Source organism: Kogia breviceps, chromosome X (assembly GCF_026419965.1).
Source record: "Kogia breviceps isolate mKogBre1 chromosome X, mKogBre1 haplotype 1, whole genome shotgun sequence".
Classification (NCBI taxonomy): domain Eukaryota; kingdom Metazoa; phylum Chordata; class Mammalia; order Artiodactyla; family Physeteridae; genus Kogia; species Kogia breviceps.
The window spans coordinates 50,019,390-50,026,122 of record NC_081330.1 but is presented as its reverse complement, the minus strand read 5'-3'; the positions used below and the strand labels follow the sequence as shown (position 1 = coordinate 50,026,122).

Here is a 6,733-nt window from a genome sequence, read left to right as displayed (position 1 = left end):
GCTTACTAACCTTTATCTTCTTGTTTTCTAAATCAAATCTTAGCATGAAAAAGTCTAAATTTTCTCTAAAAGAGAAGAATTCTTTCTAGTAATAGGTTTAAAGGCATTATTTTATATTGCCCTTTACATTTAAGTTAATGATTTAAAATATAATTTCTAGATGCAAGCAGTAAATAACTAAAGTTACAATTTCTCAAGGTTTTGGTAATGAAATTAGGTAAAGGGAATCATTTTTAGTACTAAGTGTGATGCACGTTTTTAGTGACTCTTCAACTACAAATCTCGATTTCATTTTAACAACTTTAAATTTTGATAAGGTCTCAAATGAAATAGAGACATATGTGGCAAACAAAATTTATCTTGTTAAAGGAACCTTTAAATTGCTACCAACCCTTAAACTCAAATAATAATACAAATGAGGGGGGAAAGTACAATTTCTCATAATATGTTTTAAATTCTAATTTTTTAAACGTTTAAACATAGATGAAGACCTTTCCTTAGATACATAACTAATGACAACATCATCAGACTGTGACTTCTTCTACCTATGGACTGTGTTCCTTAAGGGAATATTAACTTTTACATTCCTATGAAATCTCAAACTCTAATAGATCTTGGCACAGGTAGCACATCCATAATTTTATTAATAAAATTACTAATTAAATTTAACAACTTTCTCTTACTTATATTTTAACTTCCAGCTTTAATCAGACACTTTAAGACCAAGGTACAGAAATCATATTTTATTCTTAAAATGTACGAGCTTCTTTAACATTATTTTAGTATTTCTTGTCAAAACCAGGAGTCCATAAACAATATCAAACTGTCGGTCTAGATTGGTCAGTGTGGTTAAATTTCAGATGAATTCTTTATATTTCAATCGAATCAACTGGCAAGCAGAGTCCAAATAGATGAATTGATTGACAAAAAATAACTGAATTCATATGATAAAGAAATAATATTGTTAATATCTTCAAAATAAAATTATAATTGGAAAATGTATTACTTATCCTTATTTTTAAATATTAATTCTAAGGGATACAAGTTGACTTAAGATATTTTTCTTAAAATGACCATTTATGTTTCCTGTCTTTATTGTCCTGTAATCTTTAGCTCTGGAGCCATTTACTCTCCATCTGTAACTTTACTTCAGGCTCTCTGACTAATGCAACTCGTATGGGGGCACATATAAGGAATCTTGGTTACATATCTCATTCACTGAGCATTCATTCATTCAACAAACATTGACTGCCTACAATGTGCTACACATTAAGGACAAAGTAGTGAATCAAAGATCATCATCACTGTTTTCATGGAATTTTGCTTTTGGCTTCCTCTTACCCTTGACCACACTCCCAATAACTGGATCTATGTTCTGTCCCCTTCAAGTTATCTATCTATCATCTATTTAGCTATCATTTATCTATCTTTAGCCTCTGTCAGTATGTTTATAAACAAGTATATGTGTATGTATATCAGCAATTTTATTATTATCAAATCTTAATTCCAATAATTTACCTGATTTTTCTTGGATTTTCAATGTAAACAAGCATACCAAATGAAAATGATGTTTTTATTTTTTCCTTTCCAAATATTATCATTTTTATTTATTTATATTTACATTACCACAATAGGTGGTACTCTCAGCTCAATATTAGATAAAAGTGGAGGTAGTGGGTATCATTAACTCATTCTAGATGTCAGTGCAAAATCTTTAATTTCACCATTAGGTGTGTTGTTTGCTATAGGCTAATTAATAGATATCTCTTAATATTGGATTAAGAAAGACCCCTTTTATTTCTAGTTTAAATAAATTTTTATCATAAATAGGAGCCGGATTTTATCAAATGCATTTTCTGTATTTGTTGAAGTGATCACATTATTTTTCTCTTTTTTTCTACTAATGTGATAAAATACATAGAGTGATTTTCATTTGTTAAAACAACTATTAATTCCTAAAATAAACCAAAATTAGCTTTATTGTATTACCCCTTTCCTATACTGCACACTTTTGATAAGATTTTATTTATAACTTTTGTATTTACCTTCATGGATGAGACTGTCCTATGGTAAGATTGGTACTATTTCTTTCTTAAATGTTTGGTAGATTTAACTATTAAAGCCATCTTGGCCTGGGTTGCTTTTAAGAAAGGTTTTTTTATTACCAACTGAATGTTATTAATAGTTATGGAACTAATCACAATTTATGTTTCCCTTATGGTAATATTATTAGAAAATTTTCTATTTCATCTATATTTCCAATTATATGACATAGAGTAGTTTATGATAAATTCCTGCTAAACTTTCTCATGTATATAGAATTTTTAATAATATCCCCTATTTTAAGCAAGATATTTGTTTTTTGTTCCATTACATTTTTAATTTTTTTGTCATTCTAGCTATAGATGTTTCGATATTATTATTTCAAAGAAGTAACTGTTTGTCATATCGATCCTCTGTTTTTATTTGTTTTCTTCTTTTTCTGTATATTCTAATGTTTCTTTTTTCTTTATGTGCTTAATTAGCTGTTTTTTCCTAACATTTTTATATGTTTGCTAAGCTCACTGACTTTTCAGCCTTCATTCTTTTAAACAATGTGTGGGAAAAGTTAATGGTATGCCTGAAACTGCTATCCTTTAAAAAGACTTGCTTGCGGGCTTCCCTGGTGGCTCAGTGGTTGAGAGTACGCCTGCCAATGCAGAGGACACGGGTTCCTGCCCTGGTCCGGGAAGATCCCACATGCTGCAGAGCGGCTGGGCCTGTGAGCCATGGCCACTGAGCCTGCACATCTGGAGCCTGTGCTCTGCAACAGAAGAGGCCACAACAGTGAGAGGTCCGCATACCGAAAAAAAAAAAAAAAAAAAAAAAAAAAAAAGACTTGCTTGCTAGATTGAACATTGGCTGGTATCTGGAAAATTAACTGGAAAACAGTTTCCTACACTAACATAAAATGTATCCTAAATAATTAGGGTAGTTCACTGTGCCTAAAAAAATGAATAAACAATGTGGTTTATAATGCCTCCTTTACTTCTGGGAGTTTGGGATTTGGTATGTGCTAGACAAAAAGTTGTAACATGACTGATCTTTAATTTAAAATCCCAAAGGTCACACACAGCATCATATTCAATGGGGGAAAACCAGAAAGTGTTTCTTCTAGTATCAATAACAAGACAAGGTGACCCACTCTAACAACTTTTATTCAACATAGTACTGGAAATCTTAGCTGGAGCAATTAGGCAAGAAAAAAATAAAAATAAAAGTCATCTAAATCAGAAAGGAAGAAATAAAACTTTCTCTATCTGCACATGACATTATATATTGAAAACCCTAAACATTCCACCAAAAAACTTAGAAATAATAAATGAATTCAGTAAAATTGCAAGATGCAAAATCAATACAGAAAGATCACTTGAATTTCTATACACTACGAATGAACTATCAGGGAAAGAAATTAAGAAAATAATCCCATTTGCAATTGCAACAAAAAGAATAAGATACCTAGGAATAAACTTAACCAAGGCGGTGAAACATCTGTACACTGAAAACTGTAAAAGTATAAGACACTGATTAAAGAAATTGAGGATGGCACAAATAAATGGAAACATTTCATATTCATGGATTTGAAGAATTAATATTGTGAAAATTTTCTACTCCACAAAGTAACCTAAGGATTCAATGCAATCTCTAAAACTTTCAGTGGCATTTTTCACAGAAATAGAGCAATTCTAAAATGTTTATGAAACCACAAAAGATTCCAAATAGAGCAAATATGAGAAAGATTAAAGCAGTATGTATCACACTTTCTGATTTCAAGCTATATTACAAAATCTATAGTAATCAAAATAATATGGCATTGACATAAAAACAAACACACAGATCAATAAAACAGGATACTCCACAAAGAAACCCATGCATATGTGGTCAATTAATTTATGACAAAGGAGCCAAGAATATGCAATGGGGAAAGGGTAGTCTCTTCAATAAGTGGTATTGGCAAACTGGACAGCTACATACAAAAGAAAGAAACTGGACACCTATCTTATACCATACACAAAAATCATATCAAATTGGATGTATGACTTCAATGTAAGACCTGAAACCATAAAACTGCTAAAAGAAAACATAGGTGTAAGCTTAACATAAGTCTTGGCAATGATTTTTTGAATTAGACCCTGAAAACAAAGGTGACAAAAGCAAAAATAAACAAGTGAGATTACATCAAACAAAAAAGCTTCTGCTGTATTTGCGTGCTGCAGTGTAGGGGGAATCGCTTAGACTCTGAAGACCTAGGCGTTCCAGTGGTTTTTAGCACGATGAGCTCAATCGGCACCGGGTATGACCTGTCAGCCTCTACATTCTCTCCTGATGGAAGAGTTTTTCAAGTTGAGTATGCTATGAAGGCTGTGGAAAATAGTAGCTATTGGAATCAGATGTAAAGATGGCGTTGTCTTTGGGGTAGAAAAATTAGTCCTTTCTAAACTTTATGAAGAAGTTCTAACAAACGACTTTTTAATGTTGATCGGCATGTTGGAATGGCAGTAGCAGGTTTGTTGGCAGATGCTCGTTCTTTAGCAGACATTGTGCGAGAAGAGGCTTCCAACTTTAGATCTAACTTTGGATATAACATTCCACTAAAACATCTTGCAGACAGAGTGGCCATGTATGTACATGCCTATACACTCTACAGTGCTGTTAGACCTTTTGGCTGCAGTTTCATGTTAGGGTCTTACAGTGTGAATGATGGTGCACAACTCTACATGATTGACCCATCGGGTGTTTCATATGGTTATTGGGGCTGTGCCATTGGAAAAGCCAGACAAGCTGCAAAGACAGAAATCGAAAAGCTTCAGATGAAAGAAATGACCTGCAGTGATGTTGTTAAAGAAGTTGCAAAAATAATTTACATAGTACATGATGAAGTTAAGGATAAAGCTTTTGAACTAGAGCTCAGCTGGGTTGGTGAAATAACTAATGGAAGACATGAAATTGTTCCAAAAGGTATAAGGGAAGAGGCAGAGAAATATGCCAAGGAATCTTTGAAGGAAGAAGATGAATCAGATGATGATAACATGTAACATTTACTTCATTTACTTCTATTTAACTATTTAGCCCTTTGGATTAATACATACCCACTGACCAACTTTCATTAAATCTTTGCCTTGTAATGACTGAAGTTTGGTTAATATCTGCTTGACAAAATTGGTGGGGGTAGCTGAGCACATATTTATTCAGCATTAGGATGTTGCTTTATGCCTGTTGTAAAATGCCTTATTTAAAATACTGCAGACAGATGCTTTGGAATCAGATTAATTCAAAACTCCATTTCTTCACTCATCTATAACCTAAAGATTATATCCTGCTGGGCTATTGTGTAAAAAGTACCTACCAACTTCATAGGCAATTGATGCCACTTCCCAGTTTTGTATTTAGTGAGATGATTGTTGGTCATCAGCCACTGTTAACCTTTAGAATTTTATTTTATTTTTTTTACTTTGAGGAGTGGATTTAAGGATTCACAAAGTCCCTATCCTGTCACTTAAAGAATTTATTGATCTGTAAAGTTGAAATAAAAATACCCACATTTTATGCTTAAAAATAAAAACAAAAAAATAAAAAAAAATAAAAAAAAAAGCTTCTGCATATCCCTCGTGATTAGTGATATTGAGCATCTTTCCATGTGCCTGTTGGCCATCAGTTATGTCTTCTTTGAAAAAATGCCTGTTCAGATTTCTGCCCATTTTTAAATCAGTTTGTTGGGCTTTTTTTTGATATTGAGTTGTATGAGTTCATTACAAATTTTGGACATTTACCTCTTATCAGACATACCTTTTCAAATCCCTCTTCCCATTCAGTAGGTTGCCTTTTTATTTGGTTGATGGTTTCCTTCTCTGTGCAAAATCTTTGAAGTTTGATTAGGTCCTATTTATTTACTTTTGTTCTTGTTTCCCTTGCCTGAGTGGAGAGATCCAAAAAACATATTACTAAGACATGTCAAAGAGTGCACTGCCTATGTTTTCTTCTGAGAGTTTTATGGTTTCAGGTCTTACATCTAGATATTTAATCAATTTTGAGTTCATTTTTGTTTATGGGATGAGAAAATTCTCTACTTTTATTCTTTTACATGTAGATTTCCAGTTTTCCTAACACCACTTACTGAAGAGGCTGTCTTTTCCCCATTGTATATTCTTGGCTTCTTTGTCATAAATTGACCATATGTGTGTGGGTTTATTTCTGGGTTCTTTATTTTAGTCCTTTGATCTGTTTGTCTGTTTTTGTGCCAGTACCATTCTGTTTTGAGCTTTGTATTATAGTCTGAAGTCAGGGAGCATGATACCTTTGTTTTTTTTTTTCTCAAGATTACTTTTGCTATTTGGGATCTTTTGTGGTTCCACACAAATTTTAGTATTATTTGTTTTAGTTCTGTAAAAAATGTCATAGGTATTTTTATTGGGATTGCATTAAATCTGAACATTGCTTTGGACAGTATGGCATTTTAGGAGCAAGATAGGTGAAGGTGATAAAGAGGTACAAACTAGTAGGTATAAAACAAGTAAGAAGCATGTAATGTACAACACAGGAAATAGAGCCAATATTTTATAATAACTTCATATGGAGCATAATCTATGAAAATACTGAATCATTATGTTGTACACCTGAAACTAATATAATATTATAATCAATGATACTTTAATAAGAAAAAAACCCACAATATCACCTCACAGCCATTAAGATG

The 6,733-nt window shown here is 32.3% G+C and overlaps 1 pseudogene; it reads left to right on the top strand.

Moving 5' to 3' along the window:
• Positions 1–4,247: 4,247 nt before the first annotated feature.
• Positions 4,248–5,168, top strand: LOC131747845 (proteasome subunit alpha type-3 pseudogene; annotated as a pseudogene).
• The last annotated feature ends 1,565 nt before the right edge of the window (positions 5,169–6,733 follow it).